General features: G+C 37.6%; 2 non-coding genes across 2 annotated transcripts; both read right to left on the bottom strand.

The window, feature by feature from the left end:
- Positions 1–4,009: 4,009 nt before the first annotated feature.
- Positions 4,010–4,117, bottom strand: LOC112713762 (small nucleolar RNA R71). The gene has a single exon (XR_003158723.1). It is a non-coding gene; the product is annotated as a small nucleolar RNA R71 (small nucleolar RNA).
- A 14,850-nt stretch (positions 4,118–18,967) lies between these two features.
- Positions 18,968–19,071, bottom strand: LOC112714131 (small nucleolar RNA R71). The gene has a single exon (XR_003159087.1). It is a non-coding gene; the product is annotated as a small nucleolar RNA R71 (small nucleolar RNA).
- Between the last annotated feature and the right edge of the window lie 5,354 nt (positions 19,072–24,425).

The raw sequence follows: 24,425 nt of genomic DNA, 5'->3' as shown, positions 1-24,425 counted from the left end.
TCTATTTCAATTTCATAATGCCTCTTATGAATTGATGAGCGGATAATTTGTATGCTTTTTGGCATTGTTTTTAGTATGTTTTTAGTATGATATAGTTAGTTTTTAGTATATTTTTATTAGTTTTTAGTTAAAATTCACTTTTCTGGACTTTACTATGAGTTTGTGTGTTTTTCTGTGATTTCAGGTATTTTCTGGCTGAAATTGAGGGACCTGAGCAAAAATCTGATTCAGAGACTAAAAAGGACTGCAGATGCTGTTGGATTCTGACCTCCCTGCACTCGAAGTGGATTTTCTGGAGCTACAGAAGCCCAATTGGCGCGCTCTCAACGGCGTTGGAAAGTAGACATCCTGGGCTTTCCAGCAATATATGATAGTCCATACTTTGCCCAAGATTCGATGGCCCAAACCGGCGTTCAAAGTCACCCTCAGAAATCCCAGCGTTAAACGCTGGAACTGGCACCCAAATGGGAGTTAAACGCCCAAACTGGCATAAAAGCTAGCATGTAACTCCAAGAAGAGTCTCTGCACGAAAATGCTTCATTGCTCAGCCCAAGCACACACCAAGTGGGCCCGAAAGTGGATTTTTATGTCATTTACTCATTTCTGTACACCCTAGGCTACTAGTTCTCTATAAGTAGGACCTTTTACTATTGTATTTGTAGACTTTGGTAGCTATCTTCATTTTTATGCTATCTTAGATCACTGGGAGGCTGGCCTCACGGCCATGCCTAGACCTTGTTCTTATGTATTTTCAACGGTGGAGCTTCTACACACCATAGATTAAGGTGTGGAGCTCTGCTGTACCTCGAGTATTAATGCAATTACTATTGTTCTTCTATTCAATTCCGCTTGTTCTTGTTCTAAGATATCACTTGTTCTTCAACTTGATGAATGTGATGATCCATGACACTCATCATCATTCTCACCCATGAACAAGGTGACTGACAACCACTTCTGTTCTACAAGCAACCAAGGCTCTAGTGAATATCTCTTGGATTCCTGATTGCACGATGCATGGTTGATCGCCTGACAACCGAGTGCTCGTCTGACAAACGAGCCAACCATTCCGTGAGATCAGAGTCTTCGTGGTATAGGCAAGAACTGATGGCGGCATTCAAGAGAATCCGGAAGGTCTAACCTTGTCTGTGGTATTCTGAGTAGGATTCAATGACTGAATGACTGTGACGTGCTTCAAACTCCTAGCGGGCGGGGCGTTAGTGACAGACGCAAAAGAATCGATGGATTCTATTCCGGCCTGACCGAGAACCGACAGCTGAATTCCGTGTGCTGTGACAGAGTATATGCAATCGTTTTCACTGAGAGGATGGGAGGTAGCCATTGACAACGGTGAAACCCTACACAAGCTTGCCATGGAAAGGAATAAGAAGGATTGGATGAAGACAGTAGGAAAGCAGAGAGACGGAAGGGAAGGCATCTTCATGCGCTTATCTGAAGTTCCTACCAATGAATTACATAAGTATATCTATCTTTACCTTTGTGTTATTTTCGTTCATCACCCATATACATTTGAGTTTGCCTGACTAAGATTTACAAGATAACCATAGCTTGCTTCAATACTAACAATCTCCGTGGGATCGACCCTTACTCGCGTAAGGTTTATTACTTGGACGACCCAGTGCACTTGCTGGTTAGTTGTGCGAAGTTGTGTAATGCCATGGTATTGAGCTACCAAGTTTTTGGGGTTCATGTCCGGGGATTATGAGAGTTGTGAAAAGTATTGTTCACAATTTCGCGCACCAAGTTTTTGGCGCCGTTGTCGGGGATTGTTCTAGTTTTGAGCAAGCTTTTGGTAACATCAGTGCCAAGATCCGGCAACAACACCAAGTTTTTGGCGTTATTGCCAGGGATTGTTCTAGTTTGGACAACTGACGGTTCATCTTGTTGCTTAGATTAGGTATTTATTTTTTTTTTCGAAATTCTTGAAGATGAATTCTAGAGTTTCATGATGATTTGTTGAAGTCTGGCTGGCTGAGAAGCCATGTCTAATATCATTGGACCGAGGTTTCAACTTATCATCACAAGAGCTTGTTGATTTTTATCAATCTTGCTTTTGGAGCAGTGATCTGCTAAGGCTTGGCTGGCCTCTGGCCATGTCTAGTGTTTTGGACCGAAGCTTTCCTTGAAAGCTTGGCTGGCTGTGAAGCCATGTCTAATTCCTGGACCGGAGTCTTAGACTAGGATTGCACTGATTCCTGGAATTCTCATTAAGAATTTTGATACCTTTTTCCACTTAATTTTCGAAAAACACAAAAAAATCAAAAAAATCATAAAATCCAAAAAAAAAATTTCTTGTTAAAGTCTAGTGTCTCATTCTAAGTTTGGTGTCAATTACATGCATACATTCATGTGTCTTAGTGATCTTCAAGTAATTCTTGATGATTTTCGTGCTCTGATCTTTAAATTCAATTGACTTGAGTGTTTTGTGTGTCTCATATGCATTCTCATTAGTGTCAGTAGTATACAAACTACTAAGTTTGGTGTCTTGCATGCATTGTTATTTAATTTTAGTTGCATTTTGATTTATCCTTATTATTTAAAATCCAAAAATATTTTTTTTATTTGTGTCTTCTCAAGTCAATAATACAGAGAATTGAAGATTCAGAACATACAGCAGAGGAATTGCACAGAAAAAGCTGGGCGTTCAAAACGCCCAGTGAAGAAGGACAGACTGGCGTTTAAACGCCAGCCAGGGTACCTGGTTGGGCGTTTAACGCCCAAAAGGGTAGCATTTTGGGCGTTAAACGCCAGAATGTGCACCATTCTGGGCGTTTAACGCCAGGATGGCTAGAAGGGAAGATTTTGTTTTCAAATCAAATTTTTTTTTAGTTTTCAAAATCTTTTCAAAATCAAATCTTTTTCAAATCAATTTTTCAATCAAATCTTTTTCAAAATCAATTTCTTTCTTTTTTAAAGATACTTACTATCAATTAATGATTTGATTCAACATTTCAAGTATGTTGCCTTTTCTGTTGAGAAAGGTTTAATGTTTGAATCATATCTTTTCTTGTTAGTCAAGTTTTTAATTTTCAAATCAAATCTTTTTAAAATATTTTTCAAATCATATTTTCTCAATCACATCTTTTTAAAACTAATCATATCTTCTTAACCACATCTTTTTCAAAATAGTTTCAATCAAATCTTTTTGATTTCTAATTTCAGAATTTTTTTTTTCTTTTCCACTTTCATTTTTTCGAAAATTAAGTAATGTTTTTCAAAAATATTTTCAAAATCTTCCACTTAATTTTCGAAAATTACTTCCCTCCTTCTCACATCCTTCTATTTATGGACTAACACTATCCCTTAATGCAAAATTCGAACTCCATCTTCTTTGATAAGTTCGAATTTTCTACTTCTGTCTTCTACTCTTCTTTTCCTCTGACACTTCAAGGAATCTCTATACTGTGACATAGAGGATTCCACATTTTCTTGTTCTCTTCTCTTTCTTATGAGCAGGAGCAAAGACAAAGGCATTCTTGTTGAGGCTGATCCTGAACCTGAAAGGACCTTGAAGAGAAAGCTCAGAGAAGCCAAAGCACAACTCTCTTTAGAGCACCTAACCGAATTCTTCAAAGAAGAAGAACACATGGCAGCAGAAAACAACAACAATGCCAACAATGCAAGGAAGGTGCTGGGTGACTTTACTGCACCTACTCCCGACTTCTATGGGAGGAGCATCTCTATCCCTGCCATTGGAGCAAACAACTTTGAGCTTAAGCCTCAATTAGTTTCTCTAATGCAACAGAATTGCAAGTTCTATGGACTTCCATTGGAAGATCCTCATCAGTTTTTAGCTGAGTTCTTGCAAATCTGTGACACTGTCAAGACTAATGGGGTTGACCCTGAGGTCTACAGACTGATGCTATTCCCTTTTGCTGTAAGAGACAGAGCTAGGACATGGTCGGACTCTCAACCCAAAGAAAGCCTGGACTCTTGGGAAAAGCTAGTCAATGCCTTCTTGGCAAAGTTCTTTCCACCTCAAAAATTGAGTAAGCTTAGAGTGGAGGTCCAAACCTTCAAACAGAAGGAAGGAGAATCCCTCTATGAAGCTTGGGAAAGATACAAACAATTAATCAGAAAGTGTCCTTCTGATATGCTTTCTGAATGGAGCATCATAGGTATTTTCTATGATGGTCTCTCTGAACTATCCAAAATGTCTTTGGATAGCTCTGCAGGAGGATCTCTTCATCTGAAGAAGACGCCTACAGAAGCTCAAGAGCTGATTGAAATGGTTGCAAATAACCAATTCATGTACACTTCTGAAAGAAATCCTGTGAACAATGGGACTAGTCAGAAGAAAGGAGCTCTTGAGATTGACACTCTGAATGCCATACTGGCTCAGAACAAAATATTGACTCAACAAGTCAATATGATTTCTCAAAGTCTGTCTGGAATGCAAAATGCACCAAGCAGTACTAAGGAAGCTTCATCTGAGGAAGAAGCTTATGATCCTGAGAACCCTTCAATAGAAGAGGTGAATTACATGGGAGAACCCTATGGAAACACCTATAATCCTTCATGGAGGAATCATCCAAATCTTTCATGGAAGGATCAACAGAGACCTCAACAAGGTTTCAATAACAATAATGGTGGAAGAAACAGGTTTAGCAATAGCAAACCTTTTCCATCATCTTCTCAGCAACAGACAGAGAGCTCTAAGCAGAATACCTCTGACTTAGCAACCATGGTCTCTGATCTAATCAAAACCACTCAAAGTTTCATGACTGAAACTAGGTCCTCCATTAGGAATTTGGAAGGACAAGTGGGTCAGCTGAGCAAGAAAATTACTGAACTCCCTCCTAGTACTCTCCCAAGCAATACAGAAGAAAATCCAAAAGGAGAGTGCAAGGCCATCAACATGGCCGAATTCTGGGAGGAAGAAGAGGCAGTGAACGCCATTGAGGAAGACCTCACTGGACGTCCACTGGCCTTCAATGAGTTCCCCAATGAGGAACCATGGGAATCTGAGGCTCAAAATGAGACCATAGAGATTCCATTGGACTTACTTCTGCCATTCATGAGCTCTGATGAGTATTCTTCCTCTGAAGAGGATGAGTATGTCACTGAAGAGCAAGCTGCTAAATACCTTGGAGCAATCATGAAGCTAAATGACAAGTTATTTGGAAATGAGACTTGGGAGGATGAACCCCCTTTGCTCACCAAGGAACTGGATAACTTGTCTAGGCAGAGACTGCCTCAAAAGAGGCAGGATCCTGGGAAGTTTTCAATACCTTGTACCATAGGCACCATGACCTTCAAGAAGGCCTTGTGTGACTTAGGGTCAAGTGTAAACCTCATGCCCCTCTCTGTAATGGAGAAATTAGGGATCTTTGAGGAGAGAACCTCTCTCACTAAAAACTACATCTAAAACTAAAAATTATGAATTATGAAAGCCTGATGAGTCTCTGCATGTTCCCTGACTTTAATCTGTATTTCTGGGCCGAAAACTGGGTTGAAATCTGGCCCAGAATCTCTGCCAGCGACTTTTGTAATTATGCAGATCGCGTCACGCGGACGCGTCATTCGGCGTTTTTCTTTTCCATGCGGGCGCGTCATCCATGCCTCCGCGTCGCTTCTGCTTTTCCAATCCGCGCGTCTTCGTCACTCATGCGGCCGCGTCACTGCGAATTCCTTTCTTCCGCGCGGTCGCGTCACTGACGCGTACGCGTCACTTCTCGCTGGTCATCTCCTTAATTTCTTCTGTTCCTTCCATTTTTGCAAGCTTCCTTCCCAATCTTTCACTCATTCATGCCCTATAAAGCCTGAAACACTTAACACACAGATCAAGGCATCGAATGGTAATAAGAGAGGATTAAGATTAGCTAAATTAAGACCAAAGAAGCATGTTTTCAATCATAGAACTAAACTAGGAAGGAATTGTAAAACCATGCAAATCTTATGAATAAGTGGGTGAAAAGCTTGATAAAACCACTCAATTAAATACAATAAAAACTATGAAATAGTGGTTTATCAACCTCCCCACACTTAATCATTAGCATGTCCTCATGCTAAACTCAAAGAGACCAAATAAATGAATAGGAAAAGGCAAGACTCATGCAATGCAGCCTATGAATGTGAATGCAACTACATGCAAAATGTTTCTACATACTTGGTAAAAAAGTAAATAAATCCTTCAAGAATAAATATGAACTGGATTTCACTAATTCAAATCATACAGTGAAAATAAATAAACTTGTAAGAAGATAGCTCATGAAAGCAGGGAACATAGAATCAAGCATTGAACCCTCACTGGTAGTGTATATCATTCTAATCTCTCAAGTGTCTAGGGTCAATCACTCTACTCTTTCCTAGTCATGCTTTCTAAACTTTGTTCTTCATCTAACCAATCAACAAATATTTAATGTATACATACAAACATCATGAGGTCTTTTCAGGGTTGTAATGGGACTGAGGTAAAGGTAAGGATGTACATATAAGGCTAAGTGAGCTAACAGAGTGAATCCTTGATTAGTCTAAGATCTCACCTAATATATACATACTTTATAAAATTTAAAATTCTTTACCTAGCTACCCAAATTTTTCCCACTTTTGTATTACATGCTCATGTATCAAACTTATTTTTTTGAATTTTGTCCCATGTGCATTGCTTTATTTTACATTTGGAGAATTCTTTTATATCCCCTTTATTTAAATACTGAATTTTTTTTATATGCACATGGTAATTTAATTACTTTGATTTCACATGAGCATGCTTCCCAAAAAATTTTTATTTTGAAATATCTTTATTCTTTTTAACTTTCTACCTTGTTTCTATCATCCGTGTTCCCATAAAGTTTCCCCACACTTAAACAATTACACAATTTCTATCTTAAGCTAACGAAGGATTCAACTTGGGATTTTTATTTTATTTTTCTGCTTAAGGCTAGTAATGTGGTTATAAAACAAGAGGGGATTTAAAGGCTCAAGGGGGCTAACAAGGGTGATGTAAAGGTAGGGTAATTTGGGAATGGTGAGCTAGAATCAAACAATGGCCTTAATCATATGCAAGCATGTAAATATACTAAATAATGGACATATAGAATGGAACAAAGTAAAGATTGCAATTATAGAGAAGAAAACACACAAGAATAAAATATTATGGTTAAATAATGTAACCATGCAATTAAGCTCAAAATCTCACATGTTGTGTGTTCTTTGGCTCAAAAACCATGTTCCAAATACAACTTCAAACAAATTTAGCACAAATTTTTTCAATTTAAATTAGTGAAATACTATAAAAATTTCTTGAAAAAGAAAATATTACTTCAACCAAGTAGTAACTAAATGCATAAAATCAAACAAACATGCAATCAAATATGCAAATGCAATAATGAATAAACAAAGAAAATAAAATAATGGTGTTGAAAAGAAGAAAATAGCTAACCGATGGAGATCGGTATCGACCTCCCACACTTAAAGATTGCACCGTCCTCGGTGCATGCTAAGATGTGCAGGTGGATGGGTTGTTCCAACTGATGCTTCTCTCCAAAGATTGTGCAGATGGACTTGTCTTGTCTCCCCATGTAAACGTCTTCCGGTTCCCCTCTGGGTGGCCATCCTAAAAGAAAAAGGGAAGAAAAGTAACCCAGAAATAAAGATAAGAAAATAAATGAAGTACGGATGGGTTAATACCAAATGATAAGGGTCTCATTTACATAGAAGCTTCAACATGTACGTGAGAAAATAATAGAAGCCATCGCATGCCGGTGGTACAAAATGTACAACAATGCGGAAGAGAGTGAGTAATGAAAGACAATGTAAGTTCATGTCCATGCAAAAGGAATACATGTATCATAAAAGATTGACATTGATAGAAAAATAGCATCACCCAACATTGTAAAACAAGTCACTAAAAATTATACCAGAAAAGATGCAACAGTTAAACAAGAAAATCAACACCAAAGGAAAACTAATAAATTTAGAAAAGAAAAGAAAAATATGCACTAAATTAAAATGCAATGAATGAAATATGTAAATAAATAAAATGAAAGATAAGAAGAATGAGAAGGGAAAGAAGTGAGTAAGAAAGGAGGGAGGAAAAAATAAGGATTGGGGAAGAAAAGATAAGATATTTGGCAAATTAGGATAAGCTGTGCGGTGCAAGCGACGCGGAAGCGTGGGGCACGCAGTCGCGTGACTTGCGTTTGAAGTTAATCAATGCAGTCGCGTCGGTCACGTGGTTGCGTGACACATTTTATGCTACTGGCGCGAGGGCAGCCTCGCGCTCGCACAACTCTCTGTTCAGAATCTTATTTTGCCAAATTTTGGGTGATGCGATCGTGTAGTCGTCGCGATCGCGTGAGCCATGCGTCTGCGTGGTAAGGTTGTGCTTTCAGCACCAGTCCATCACCACTCCAGCATAACTTTCGGCTATGCACCATTTTCACGTCGATTTTCATGGCACGCGGCCGCGTGGGTGACACGGACGCGTGGGAGGCATTTTTCCCACATGACGCAAACACGTTAGCGACGTGGTCACGTGGATCAATTTGTGCCAAAGGCACGCCTCCAGCCACGCTCTCGCGTGACTCTTTGTTTAATTATCTGATGAGTGGATAATTTATACGCTTTTTGGCATTGTTTTTAGGTAGTTTTTAGTAAGTTCAAGCTACTTTTAGGGATGTTTTCATTAGTTTTTATGTTAAAATCACATTTCTGTACTTTACTATGAGTTTGTGTATTTTTCTGTGATTTCAGGTAATTTCTGGCTGAAATTGAGGGACTTGAGCAAAACTCTGAAAAAGGCTGACAAAAGGACTGCTGATGCTGTTGGAATCTGACCTCCCTGCACTCGAAATGAATTTTCTGGAGCTACAGAACTCCAAATGGCACATTCTCAACGGCGTTGGAAATTAGACATCCAGAGCTTTCCAGAAATATATAATAGTCCATACTTTATTCGGAAATTGACGACGTAACTTGGCGTTGAACGCCCAGTACATGCTGCTGTCTGGAGTTAAACGCCAGAAACACGTCATGATCCAGAGTTGAACGCCCAAAACACGTTATAACTTGGCATTCAACTCCAAGAAAAGCCTCAGCTCGTGGATAGATCAAGCTCAGCCCAAACATATACCAAGTGGGCCCCGGAAGTGGATTTATGCATCAATTACTCACTCATGTAAACCCTAGTAGCTAGTTTAGTATAAATAAGACTTTTTACTAGTGTATTAGTAGTCTTTTGACCACGTTTCATCTTTGATCTCAGTTTTGTTTTATTCTTCATCTTAAGAGGCTATTGATCACGTTTTAGGGGGCTGGCCATTCGGCCATGCCTGAACCTTTCACTTATGTATTTTCAACGGTGGAGTTTCTGCACACCATAGATTAAGGGTGTGGAGCTCTGCTGTACCTCAAGTTTCAATACAATTACTATTACTTTCTATTCAATTCTCTTTTATTCTTATTCCAAGATATACGTTGCACAACACTTTGATGAATGTGATGATCCGTGACACTCATCATCATTCTCACCTATGAACGCGCGTGACTGACAACCACTTCCGTTCTACCTTAGGCCGGGCGCATATCTCTTAGATTCCCCAACAGAATCTTCGTGGTATAAGCTAGATAGATGGCGGCATTCATGGGGATCCAGAAAGTCTAACCTTGTCTGTGGTATTCCGAGTAGGATCCTGGGAATCTGGAAAGTCTAACCTTGTCTGTGGTATTCCGAGTAGGATTCCGGTATTGAATGACTGTGACGAGCTTCAAACTCCTGAAGGCTGGGCGTGATGACAAACGCAAAAGAATCAATGGATTCTACTCCAACCTGATTGAGAACCGACAGATGATTAGCCGTGCTGTGACAGAGCATTTGGACCATTTTCACTGAGAGGATGGGATGTAGCTATCAACAAGGGTGATGCCTCCAGACGATTAGCCGTGCAGTAACAGCGCATAGGACCATTTTCCCGAGAGGATTAAAAGTAGCCATTGATGATGGTGATGCCCTACATACAGCTTGCCATGGAAAGGAGTAAGAAGGATTGGATGAGAGCAATAAGAAAGTAGAGATTCGAAAGGATTCTAGCATCTCCACACGCCTATCTGAAATTCCTACTATTGATTTACATAAGTATTTCTATCCCTTTTTATTTTATTTATCTTTTAAATTATCTAATCCAATTACATTTGACCCTATGAATCCACTTAACTGAGATTTACAAGGTGACCATAGCTTGCTTCATACCAACAATCTCTGTGGGATCGACCCTTACTCACGTAAGGTATTACTTGGATGACCCAGTACACTTGCTGGTTAAGTTGAACGGAGTTGTGTCCACACATAGTTGAAAAAGCAATGAATTTTACAAAATACAATAACAAAGGAATCACAATTTCGTCCACCAAGTTTTTGGCGCCGTTGCCGGGGATTGTTCGAGTTTGGACAACTGACAGTTCATCTTGTTGCTCAGATTAGGTAATTTTCTTTTCAAAAAACTTTTTCAAAATTTTTCTTTTCTTTTTCGTTTTTCCAAAAATATTTTCGAAAAAAATCAATAAAAATCCAAAAAAATCATAAAATCATAAAAATCAAAAAAATATTTTGTGTTTCTTGTTTGAGTCTTGAGTCAACTTTTAAGTTTGGTATCAATTGCATGCTTTTTAAAATTTTTTCTTGCATTTTTCAAAAATTCCATGCATTCATAGTGTTCTTCATGATCTTTAAGATGTTTTTGACAAGTCTTCTTGTTTGATCTTGATGTTTTCTTGTTTTGTGTTGTTTGTTGTTTTTCATATGCATTTTTTGTTTGTTAGAGTCCATGCATTAAAGATTTCTAAGTTTGGTGTTGGTGGGCGAAATCGTGATTCATTCTTTTCACTTCAACAATCCAAGGTAATGGCTCCAAAGACTTGGTGCACAGAACCATGGTCCAAAATTAACTTCACAGTCTCGCTCAACTAACTAGCAAGTGCACTGGGTCGTCCAAGTAATACCTTACGTGAGTAAGGGTCGATCCCACGGAGATTGTTGGTATGAAGCAAGCTATGGTCACCTTGTAAATCCCAGTCAGGAGGATAAAATTATGGAATTTAGAAAATCAAATATGATTCATAAAAATAAACAGAAAATAAAATGGATAGAGATACTTATGTAAATCAATAGTGGAAATTTTAGATAGGCGTATGGAGGTGTTGTGCTCCTCTTGAATCTCTACTTTCTTATTACATTCATCCAATCCTTCTTACTCCTTTCCATGGCAAGCTGTATGTAGGGCATCACCGTTGTCAATGGCTACATCCCATCTTCTCAGTGAAAACGTTCCTATGCTCTGTCACAGCACGGCTAATCATCTGTCGGTTCTCAATCAGGTTGGAATATAATCCCTTGATTCTTTTGCGCTTGTCATCACGCCCAGCCTTCAGGAGTTTGAAGCTCGTCACAGTCATTCAATCCCAGAATCCTACTCAGAATACCATAGACAAGGTTTAGACTTTCCGGATCCTCATGAATGCCGCCATCTATCTAGCTTATACCACGAAGATTCTGTTGAGGAATCTAAGAGATATGCGCCCGGCCAAGAGTAGAACGGAAGTGGTTGTCAGTCACGCGCGTTCATAGGTGAGAATGATGATGAGTGTCACGGATCATCACATTCATCAAAGTTAAGTGCAACGTATATCTTGGAATAAGAATAAAAGAGAATTGAATAGAAAGTAATAGTAATTGTATTGAAACTTGAGGTACAGCAGAGCTCCACACCCTTAATCTATGGTGTGCATAAACTCCACCGTTGAAAATACATAAGTGAAAGAGGTTCAGGCATGGCCGAATGGCCAGCCCCCAAAACGTGGTCACTGGATCAAAATACAATCCAGGATCAAAAACCCAAGATGATAATATGATAGTAAAGAGTTCTATTTATAATTAACTAGCTACTAGGGTTTACAGAAGTAAGTAATTGATGCATAAATCCACTTCCGGGGCCCACTTGGTGTATGTTTGGGCTGAGCTTGGTCTATCCACGAGCTGAGGATTTTCTTGGAGTTGAACTCCAAGTTATAACGTGTTTTGGGCGTTCAACTCCGGATCATGACGTGTTTCTGGCGTTTAACTCCAGACAGCAGCATGTACTTGGCGTTCAACACTAAGTTACGTCGTCAATTTCTGAATAAAATATGGACTATTATATATTGCTGGAAAGCTCTGGATGTCTACTTTCCAACGCCGTTGAGAGCGCGCCATTTAGAGTTCTATAGCTCCAGGAAATCCATTTCGAGTGCATGGAGGTCAGATTCCAACAGCATCAGTAGTCTTTTTGTCAGCCTTTTTCAGAGTTTTGCTCAAGTCCCTCAATTTCAGCCAGAATTTACCTGAAATCACAGAAAAACACACAAACTCATAGTAAAGTCCAGAGATGTGAATTTAACATAAAAACTAATGAAAACATCCCTAAAAGTAGCTCAAACTTACTAAAAACTACCTAAAAACAATGCCAAAAAGCGTATAAATTATCCGCTCATCACAACACCAAACTTAAATTGTTGCTTGTCCCCAAGCAACTGAAAATCAAATAGGATAAAAAGAAGAGAATATACTATAAATTCCAAAATATCAATGAATATTAATTCTAATTAGATGAGCGGGACTTTTAGCTTTTTGCTTCTGAACAGTTTTGGCATCTCACTTTTTCCTTTGAAGTTTAGAATGATTGGCATCTCTGGGAACTTAGAATTTCAGATAGTGTTATTGATTCTCCTAGTTAAGTATGTTGATTCTTGAACACAGCTACTTTTTGAGTCTTGGCCGTGGCCCTAAGCATTTTGTTTTCCAGTATTACCACTGGATACATAAATGCCACAGACACATAACTGGGTGAACCTTTTCAGATTGTGACTCAGCTTTGCTAGAGTCCCCAGTTAGTGGTGTCCAGAGCTCTTAAGCACACTCTTTTGCTTTGGATCCTTTTTACCCTTGCCTTTTGGTTTTAAGGGCTATTGGCTTTTTCTGCTTGCTTTTTCTCTTTTTTTTCAAAAATATTTTTCTTTTCGTCAATTAATTTTTTAATTTTTTTTGCCATTCACTGCTTTTTCTTGCTTCAAGAATCAAATTCATAATTTTTCAGATTGTCAATAACATTTCTCCTTGTTCATCATTCTTTTAAGAGCCAACAATTTTAACATTCATAAACAACAAGATCAAAAATATGCACTGTTTAAGCATTCATTCAGAAAGCAAGAAGTATTGTCACCACATCAATATAATTAAACTAAATTCAAGGATAAATTCGAAATTTATGTACTTCTTGTTCTTTTGAATTAAAACAAATTTTTTTTTAAGAGAGGTGAAGGATTTATAGAATTTATTCATAGCTTTAAGACATAGTTACTACATACTAATGATCATGTAATAGATAAACATATAAAAAACGAAAAGTAGAAAAAAAATTTTAGAACAAGGAATGAGTCCACCTGAGTGAGGGTGGCGCCTTCTTGAAGATCCAATGGTGCTTTTTGAGCTCCTTTATGTCTCTTCCTTGCTTCTGTTGCATGATCCCTAGTGATTTTGGTGTTCCTATCCTTAGTTGCTTCCAATAATTATGTGGAGGAACATGTATCCCCTGAGGTATCTCAGGGATTTCTTGATTTGCAGTCAAATATTCTACCACTGAGCTATAGACCCTTTAGATGAGTCTTTCCATCTCCCATGACTCGGAGGTGGAAGCTTTTTGTCTTTCCTTTTTCTCTTTTTTTTTCTTCTTTTTTTTTTGAGGTTTCTCTGAATTATTGATTTTTTTAGTTTCTCTTGACTTCCTCTTTAGAGTCCTTTCAGGTTCATGATCTGCTTCAATAAGAATGTTCTTGTCCTTGCTCCTGCTCATATAGGGAAGAAGAGAACAAGAAAAGAAAGAGGAATCCTCTATGTCACAGTAAAGAGGTTCCTTATTGTTAGTAGAAGAAGAAAGGAATAAAAGTGGAGAATCCAATCACAATGGTGAGGATAGAGGCAGTGATTGGAGATGAAGAGAGGTGAAGAGAAGTGTTAGTAAATAAATAAAATAAATAGAAAGAGATGAGGGGGAGAGAAATTCGAAAATAATTTTGAAAAATGGGTTAGTAATTTTCGAAAATTAAAACTAAAATTTGAAACAATTAATTAATTAAAAAGAATTTTTGAAAGAGAGGGAGGTATTTTCGAAAATTAGAGAGGGAAAAGTAGTTAGATGGTTTTGAAAAAGATAAGAAACAAACAAAAAGTTAGTTAGTTGATTGAAAAAAAGATATTAAAATCAATTTTGAAAAGATAAGAAGATAAGAAGTTAGAAAAGATATTTTAAAATTTTTTTTGAAAAAGATAAAATTTTGAAAAAAAATATGATATAAAAGATATGATTTAAAAAGATATGGTTTTGAAAAGATAAGATTGAAATTAGTTTTGAAAAAGATTTGAATTTTAAAATCACAATTAATGACTTGACTCACAAGAAATCACAAGATATGTTTCTAGAACTTAAAATTTGAATCTTTCTTAACAAGAAAGTAACAAACTTGAAATTTTTGAATCAAAACATTAATTTTTGATGCAATTTTCGAAAATATGATGTAAAGATAAGAAAAAGATTTTGAAAATATTTTGAAAAAGATTTTTGAAATTTTCAAAAATGATGAAAAAATGGAAAAGATATGATTTTTGAAAAAGATTTTAAAAAGATAAGATTTAAAAAGATAAGATATTTTTTTGATTTTTGATTTTTTTTTATGAGAGAGAAAAACACTAAAAATACTCAATGCATGAAAATTTTGGATCAAAACACATGATGCATGCAAGAACACTATGAATGTCAAGATGAACACCAAGAACACTTTGAAGATCATGATGAACATCAAGAACATATTTTTGAAAAATTTTCAAGAAAAGAAAACATGCAAGACACCAAACTTAGAAATTTTTCATGTTTAGACTCTATGAATGCAAGAATGCATATGAAAAACACCATACAACACAAAACAAGAAAATATGAAGATCAAACAAGAAAGTTCATCAAAAACAACTTGAAGATCATGATGAACACTATGAATGCATGAATTTTTCGAAAATTTTATGCAAGAAAAAGATGAACATGCAATTGACACCAAACTTATGACTTGACACAAGACTCAAACAAGAAACACAAAATATTTTTGATTTTATGATTTTCTAATTTTTTTTTGTATTTTATTTGATTTTTTTCGTAAAATATATAGGAAAAATAAAATAAGAAATTCAAAATTTTTAATATGAATTCCAGGAATCTTCGCAATGTTAGTTTAAAGCTCCAGTCTAGGAATTAGACATGGCTTAATAGCCAGCCAAGCTTTTGTGAAAGCCCCGGTCCAAAACACTAGACATGGCCAATGGCCAGCCAAGCTTTAGCATACAGCTAATAATCAAATTAGCTTGCCTCTATGAAGATGGTTTTGAAGCCTCAGTCCAAAAGAATTTAGACATGGCTTTACAGCCAGCCAGACTTCAACATGCTTCATGAAACTCTAGAATGCATATTAAAAAATTTTTTGAATAATTTTCGAAAATAGGGAGAAGATTTTGAAAAGATTTTCGAAATTTTTTTTAATAAAATAAAAATTACCTAATCTGAGCAACAAGATGAACCGTCAGTTGTCCATACTCGAACAATCCCCGGCAACGGCGCCAAAAACTTGGTGGGCGAAATCGTGATTCATTCTTTTCACTTCAACAATCCAAGGTAATGGCTCCAAAGACTTGGTGCACAGAACCATGGTCCAAAATTAACTTCACAGTCTCGCTCAACTAACCAGCAAGTGCACTGGGTCGTCCAAGTAATACCTTACGTGAGTAAGGGTCGATCCCACGGAGATTGTTGGTATGAAGCAAGCTATGGTCACCTTGTAAATCCCAGTCAGGAGGATAAAATTATGGAATTTAGAAAATCAAATATGATTCATAAAAATAAACAGAAAATAAAATGGATAGAGATACTTATGTAAATCAATAGTGGAAATTTCAGATAGGCGTATGGAGGTGCTGTGCTCCTCTTGAATCTCTACTTTATTATTACATTCATCCAATCCTTCTTACTACTTTCCATGGCAAGCTGTATGTAGGGCATCACCGTTGTCAATGGCTACATCCCATCCTCTCAGTGAAAACGTTCCTATGCTCTGTCACAGCACGGCTAATCATCTGTCGGTTCTCAATCAGGTTGGAATAGAATCCCTTGATTCTTTTGCGCTTGTCATCACGCCCATCCTTCAGGAGTTTGAAGCTCGTCACAGTCATTCAATCCCAGAATCCTACTCAGAATACCATAGACAAGGTTTAGACTTTCCGGATCCTCATGAATGCCGCCATCTATCTAGCTTATACCACGAAGATTCTGTTGAGGAATCTAAGAGATATGCGCCCGGCCAAGAGTAGAACGGAAGTGGTTGTCAGTCATGTGCGTTCATAGGTGAGAATGATGATGAGTATCACGGATCATCACATTCATCAAAGTTAAGTGCAACGTATATCTTGGAATAAGAATAAAAGAGAATTGAATAGAAAGTAATAGTAATTGTATTGAAACTTGAGGTACAGCAGAGCTCCACACCCTTAATCTATGGTGTGCAGAAACTCCACCATTGAAAATACATAAGTGAAAGAGGTTCAGGCATGGCCGAATGGCCAGCCCCCAAAACGTGGTCACTGGATCAAAATACAATCCAGGATAAAAAACCCAAGATGATAATATGATAGTAAAGAGTTCTATTTATAATAAACTAGCTACTAGGGTTTACAGAAGTAAGTAATTGATGCATAAATCCACTTTCGGGGCCCACTTGGTGTATGTTTGGGCTGAGCTTGGTCTATCCACGAGCTGAGGCTTTTCTTGGAGTTGAACTCCAAGTTATAATGTGTTTTGGGCGTTCAACTCCGGATCATGACGTGTTTCTGGCGTTTAACTCCAGACAGCAGCATGTACTTGGCGTTCAATGCCAAGTTATGTCGTCAATTTCTGAATAAAATATGGACTATTATATATTGCTGGAAAGCTCTGGATGTCTACTTTCCAACGCCGTTGAGAGCGCGCCATTTGAAGTTCTGTAGCTCCAGAAAATCCATTTCGAGTGCATGGAGGTCAGATTCCAACAACATCAGCAGTCCTTTTGTCAGCCTTTTTCAGAGTTTTGCTCAAGTCCCTCAATTTCAGCCAGAATTTACCTGAAATCACAGAAAAACACACAAACTCATAGTAAAGTCCAGAAATGTGAATTTAACATAAAAACTAATGAAAACATCCCTAAAAGTAGCTCAAACTTACTAAAAACTACCTAAAAACAATGCCAAAAAGCGTATAAATTATCCGCTCATCAGGTGTCTTGCATGTTTTCTTTGCATCAAAAAAAAATTTTCAAAATTATGTTCTTGATGTTCATCATGATCTTCAAAGTGTTCTTGGTGTTCATCTTGACATTCATAGTGTTCTTGCATGCATCATGAGTTTTGATTCATAATTTTCATGTTGTGAGTCATTTTTGTTGTTTTTTCTCTCTCATCATTAAAAATTCGAAAAAAAAAATAAAAATATCTTTTCCTTATTTTCCTCCAAATTTTTGAAATTTTGGGTTGACTTGGTCAAAAATTTTTAAAAATTAGTTGTTTCTTACAAGTTAAGTCAAAATTTCAATTTTAAAAATCTTATATTTTCAAAATCTTTTTCAAAAATTTTATCATTTTCATTTTTTTCTATTTCTCGAAAATTTCAAAATTCTTTTTCAAAATATTTTCAAAATCTTTTTTTTATCTTTATATCATATTTTCGAAAATTAGCTAACAATTAATGTGATTGATTCAAAAATTTGAAGTTTGTTACTTTCTTGTTAAGAAAGGTTCAATCTTTAAGTTCTAGAATCTTATCTTGTAGTTTCTTGTTAGTGAAGTAAGTAATTTCAAATTTTTGAATTAAATCTTTTTATCTTTTATCTTATCTTTTTCAAAAATTTTATCTTTTTCAAAATTTGATTTCAAAATATCTTATCTAACTTCTTATCTTCTTATCTTTTTCAAATTTGATTTTAATATCTTTTTCAATCAACTAACTAACTTTTTGTTTGTTTCCTATCTTTTTCAAAACCAACTAACTACCTATCCCTCTCTAATTTTCGAAAATACTTCTCTCTTTTTCAAAAATTCTTTTTAATTGTTTTAAATTTTAATTTTAATTATATCTTATCTCTGATTTTCGAAAATCACTAACCACTTTTTCAAAATTATTTTCGAAATTCTCCATCTCTTTTCTTATTCTATTTAATTATTTATTTACTAACACTTCTCTTCACCTCTCTTCATCTAAAAATCCGAACCCATTCTTCTTCACTCTTATCCCCTTTCTTCTTCTACTAATATAAAGGAATCTCTATACTGTGACATAGAGGATTCCTCTTCTTTTCTTGTTTTCTTCTCTTTCATATGAGTAGGAACAGGGAAAAAGGCACTCTTGTTGAAATTGATCCTGAACCTGAAAGGACTCTAAAAAGGAAACTAAGAGAAACTAAATTATAATAATCCAGAAACAACCTTTCAGAAATTTTCGAACAAGAGAAGGAGATGGCAGCCGAAAATAATAATAATGCAAGGAGAATGCTTGGTGACTTCACAAAGCCAACGTCCAAATTTAATGGAAGAAACATCTCCATTCCTGCCATTGGAGCCAATAATTTTGAGCTGAAACCTCAGCTAGTTGCCTTAATGCAACATAACTGCAAGTTTTATGGACTTCCATCTGAAGATCCTTATCAGTTTTAAACTAAGTTCTTGCAGATCTGTGAGACTGTAAAGACGAATGGAGTTGATCCTGAAGTCTACAGACTCATGTTTTTCCCTTTTGCTGTAAGAGACAGAGCTAGAATATGGTTGGATTCACAACCCAAGGATAGCCTGGACTCCTGGGATAAGCTGGTCACTGCCTTCTTAGATAAATTCTTTCCTCCTCAAAAGCTGAGCAAGCTTAGAGTGGATGTTCAGACCTTCAAACAAAAAGATGGTGAATCCCTCTATGAAGCTTGGGAAAGATACAAGCATCTGACCAAAAGGTGCCCATCTGACATGTTTTCAGAATGGACCATATTAGATATATTCTATTATGGTCTATCTGAATTTTCGAAAATGTCATTGGACCATTCTGCAGGTGGATTTATTCACCTAAAGAAAATGCCCGAAGAGGCTCAAGAACTCATTGACATGGTTGCAAACAACCAATTCATGTACACTTCTAAGAGGAATTCCGTGAATAATGGGATACCTCAGAAGAAAGGAGTTCTTGAAATTGATGCTCTGAATGCCATATTGGCTCAGAACAAAGTGTTGACTCAACAGGTCAACATGATCTCTCAAAATCTGAATGGATGGCAACATGCATCCAACAGTACTAAAGAGGCAGCTTCTGAAGAAGCTTATGATCCTGAGAACCCTGCCATGGCAGAGGTTAATTACATGAGTGAACCTTATGGAAACACCTATAACTCATCATGCAGAAATCATCCAAATTTCTCATGGAAGGATCATCAAAAGCCTCAACAAGGCTTTAACAATGGTGGACGTAACAGGCTGAGCAATAGCAAGCCTTTTCCATCATCTTCTCAGCAACAGACAGAGAATTCTGAACAAAACACTTCTAATTTAGCCAATCTAGTCTCTGATCTGTCAAAAGCCACTTTCAGTTTCATGAGTGAAACAAGATCCTCTATCAGAAATCTGGAGGCACAAGTGGGCCAGCTGAGTAAGAAAGTCATTGAAACTCCTCCCAGTATTCTCCCAAACAATACAGAAGAGAATCCAAAAAGAGAGTGCAAGGCCATTGATGTGATCAATATGGCCGAATGTACAAGGGAGGAGGAGGACGAAAATCCTAGTGAGGAAGACCTCCTGGGACGTCCCTCAAGCAAGAAGGAATTTCCTATTAAGGATCCAAAGGAATCTGAGGCTCATATAGAGACCATAGAGATTCCATTAAATCTCCTTCTGCCATTCATGAGCTCTGAAGACTATTCTTCCTCTGAAGAGGATGAAGATGTGACTAGAGAGCAAGTTGCTCAATATTTAGGAGCTATCATGAAGCTGAATGCCAAGTTGTTTGGTAATGAGACTTGGGAAAGTGAACCTCCCTTGCTCATTAATGAGCTAGATACCTGGATTCAGCAAACTCTACCTCAAAAGAAACAAGATCCTGGCAAGTTTATAATACCTTGTACCATAGGCACCATGACCTTTGAAAAAGCTCTATGTGATCTAGGGTCAGGGATAAATCTTATGCCACTCTCTGTAATGGAGAAGCTGGGGATCATTGAGGTACAACCTGCCTTGTTCTCATTACAATTGGCAGACAAGTCATTGAGACAAGCTTATGGAATAGTGGAGGATGTGTTAGTAAAGGTTGAAGGCCTTTACATCCCTGCTGATTTCATAATCTTAGACACTAGGAAGGAAGAGAATGAATGCATCATCCTTGGAAGACCTTTCCTAGCTACAGCAGGAGCTGTGATAGATGTCAACAGAGGTGAAATAGTCCTTCAATTGAATGGGGACTACCTTGTGTTTAAGGCACATGGCCATCCCTCTGTGACAAAAGAGAGTAAGCATGAAGAGCTTCTCTCAGTTCAGAGTCAAGAAGAGCCCCTACAGTCAAACTCTAAGTTTGGTGTTGGGAGGCCACAACCAAAACTCTAAGTTTGGTGTTAAGACCCCATATACAAACTCTAAGTTTGGTGTTGAGACTATACAACATTGACCTGATTATCTTTGTGGCTCCATGAGAGCCACTGTCAAGCTATTGACATTAAAGAAGCGCTTGTTGGGAGGCAACCCAATTTTGTTTATCTTTTTTTTACTTTATTCTATTGTTATTTTGTGTTTTTTTAGGTACATGATCATGTGGAGTCATGAAAAAAAATATAAAAATTAAAAACAGAATCAAAAAATAGCAGAAGAAAAATCACACCCTGGAGGAAACACAGACTGGCGTTCAACGCCAGTAAGGAGCATCTGGCTGGCATTCAACGCCAGAACAGAGCATGAAACTAGCGCTGAACGCCAGAAATAAGCAACATTCTGGCGCTGAACGCCAGGAATGTGCCTAGAGGAAAAGCTGGCACTGAACGCCAGTAACAAGCATGAAACTGGCGTTCAACGCCAGAAACATGCTTTACATGGGCGTTGAACGCCCAGAACGTGCACCACTCGGCGTTTAAACGCCAGAATAGTGTGCAAAGGCATTTTACATGCGTATTTGGTGCAGGGATGGAATTCCTTGACACCTCTGGATCTGTAGACCCCACAGGATCACCTCAGGATCTGTGGACCCCACAGGATCCCCACCTAACATATTCCCACCTTACCTCCTAATCCTATTTTACTCTTCCCCATGTCACACTTCCCAAAAACCCTTCACCAATCACCTCAATCTCTCTTCCCAATCACCTATTCACCACTCACATCCATCCACTCTTCCCCATAAACCCCACCTACTTTCAAAATTCAAAAACATTTTCCCCCCAATCCCACCCTAAATGGCCGAACCTACCCTCTCCCCTCTCCCTATATAAACCCCTCCATTCCACTCCATTTTCACACAACACTATCCCCTCTACTATACCTTGGCCGAATCCATCTCCCATCACTCTCCTCAATTTTCTTCTTCTTCTTCTCTTCTTTCTTCTCTTGCTCGAGGGCGAGCAATATTTTAAGTTTGGTGTGGTAAAAGCATAAGCTTTTTGTTTTTCCATTACCATCAATGGCACCTAAGGCCGGAGAATCCTCTAGAAAAGGAAAAGGGAAGACAAAAGCTTCCACCTCCGAGTCATGGGAGATGGACTCCAAAAGCCATCAAGACCACTTCTATGATGTTGTGGCAAAGAAGAAGGTGATCCCTGAGGTCCCTTTCAAGCTCAAGAAAATTGAGTATCCGGAGATCCGATATGAGATCCGTGGAAGAGGTTGGGAAGTCCTAACCAACCCCATGCAATAAGTCGGAATCTTAATGGTTCAAGAGTTCTATGTCAATGCATGGATCACTAGGAACCATGATCAAAGTATGAACCCGAGTCCAAAGAATTATCTCACAATGGTTCGGGGAAATACTTAGATTTTAGTCCGAAAAATGTGAGGTTGGCATTCCACTTGCCCATGATGCAAGGAGATGAATGCCCCTACACTAGAAGGGTCAACTTTAATCAAAGGTTAGACCAAGTCCTTACGGACATATGTGTGGAAGGAGCTCAATGGAAGAGAGACTCCAAAGGCAAGCCAGTTCAACTAAGAAGACTGGACCTCAAGCCTGTGGCTAGAGGATGGTTGGAGTTCATTCAACGCTCCATCATTCCCACTAGCAACCGATCTGAAGTTACTGTGGATCGGGCCATCATGATTCATAGCATCATGATTGGAGAGGAAGTAGAAGTTCATGAGGTCATCTCCAATGAAATCTACAAAATAGCCGACAAGCCCTCCACCATGGCAAGGCTAGCTTTTCCTTACCTTATTTGCCATCTATGTTACTCAGCTGGAGTTATCATAGAAGGAGACATCCTCATTGAAGAGGATAAGCCCATCACCAAGAAGAGGATGGAGCAAGCAAGAGAAACTTTCCACGGTTCTCAAGAGATGCATGAGGAAGCTCATCATCAAGAAATCCCTGAGATGCCTCAAGGGATGCAATTTCCTCCCAACAACTATTGGGAACAACTCAACACTTCCTTAGAAGATTTGAGCCACAATATTGAACAATTAAGGGTGGAACATCATGAGCACTCCATCATTCTCCATGAAATAAGAGAAGATCAAAGAGCAATGAGGGAGGAGCAACAAAGGCAAGGAAGGGACATAGAATAGCTTAAGGACATTGTTGGTCCTTCAAGAAGAAGACGCCACTAAGGTGGATTCATTCCTTGTTCTTATTTCTTTCTGCTTTTCGGTTTTTATGTTGTATGTTTATCTATGTTTTGTGTCTCTACATCATGATCATTAGTAGTTAGTAACTATGTCTTAAAGTTATGAATAATTCCATTAATCCTGCACCTCTCTTAAATGAAAAATGTTTTAATTCAAAAGAACAAGAAGTACATGAATTTCGAATTTATCCTTGAAATTAGTTCAATTAAATTGATGTGGTGACAATACTTTTTGTTTTCTAAATGAATGCTTGAACAACGCATATTTTTGATCTTGTTGTTTATGAATGTTAAAAACTGTTGGCTCTTGAAAGAATGATGAACAAAGAGAAATGTTATTGATGATCTGAAAAATCATAAAATTGATTCTTGAAGCAAGAAAAAGCAGTGAATGGTGAAAAAAAAGGAGAAAAAAATAATGGCGAAAAAAAATATATATAGAAAGAAAAAGAAAAAAAAAACAAGCAGAAAAAGCCAATAGCCCTTAAAACCAAAAGGCAAGGGTAAAAAGGATCCAAGGCTTTGAGCATCAATGGATAGGAGGGCCCAAGGAAATAAAATCCAGGCCTAAGCGGCTAAATCAAGCTGTCCCTAACCATGTGCTTGTGTCATGAAGGTCCAAGTGAAAAGTTTGAGACTGAGTGGTTAAAGTCGTGATCCAAAGCAAAAAGAGTGTGCTTAAGAGCTCTGGACACCTCTAACTGGGGACTCTAGCAAAGCTGAGTCACAATCTGAAAAGGTTCATCCAGTCATGTTTCTGTGGCATTTATGTATCCGGTGGTAATACTGGAAAATAAAGTGCTTAGGGCCACGGCCAAGACTCATAAGTAGCTGTGTTCAAGAATCAACATGCTTAACTAGGAAAGTCAATAACACTATCCAAAATTCTAAGTTCCTAGAGAAGCCAATCATTTTAAACTTCAAAGGAAAAAGTGAGATGTCAAAACTGTTCAGAAGCAAAAAAAAAAGCTACAAGTCTCGCTCATCTAATTAGAATTAATATTCATTGATATTTTGGAATTTATAGTATATTCTCTTCTTTTTATCCTATTTGATTTTCAGTTGCTTGGGGACAAGCAACAATTTAAGTTTGGTATTGTGAAAAGCGGATAATTTATACGCTTTTTGGCATTGTTTTTAGGTAGTTTTTAGTAAGTTCAAGCTACTTTTAGGGATGTTTTCATTAGTTTTTATGTCAAATTCACATTTCTAGACTTTACTATGAGTTTGTGTATTTTTCTATGATTTCAGATAATTTCTGGCTGAAATTGAGGGACTTGAGCAAAACTCTGAAAAAGGCTGACAAAAGGACTGCTGATGTTGTTGGAATCTGACCTCTCTTCACTCGAAATGGATTTTATGGAGCTACAGAACTCTAAATGGCGCGCTCTCAACGGCGTTGGAAAGTGGACATTCAGAGCTTTCCAGCAATATATAATAGTCCATACTTTATTTGGAAATTGACGATGTAACTTGGCGTTGAACGCCAAGTACATGCTGCTGTCTGGAGTTAAACG

Source organism: Arachis hypogaea, chromosome 9 (genome assembly GCF_003086295.3).
Source record: "Arachis hypogaea cultivar Tifrunner chromosome 9, arahy.Tifrunner.gnm2.J5K5, whole genome shotgun sequence".
Taxonomy (NCBI): Eukaryota; Viridiplantae; Streptophyta; class Magnoliopsida; order Fabales; family Fabaceae; genus Arachis; species Arachis hypogaea.
Note: the sequence above shows the minus strand (reverse complement) of the source record. Positions and strands in the feature narration are given on the sequence as shown.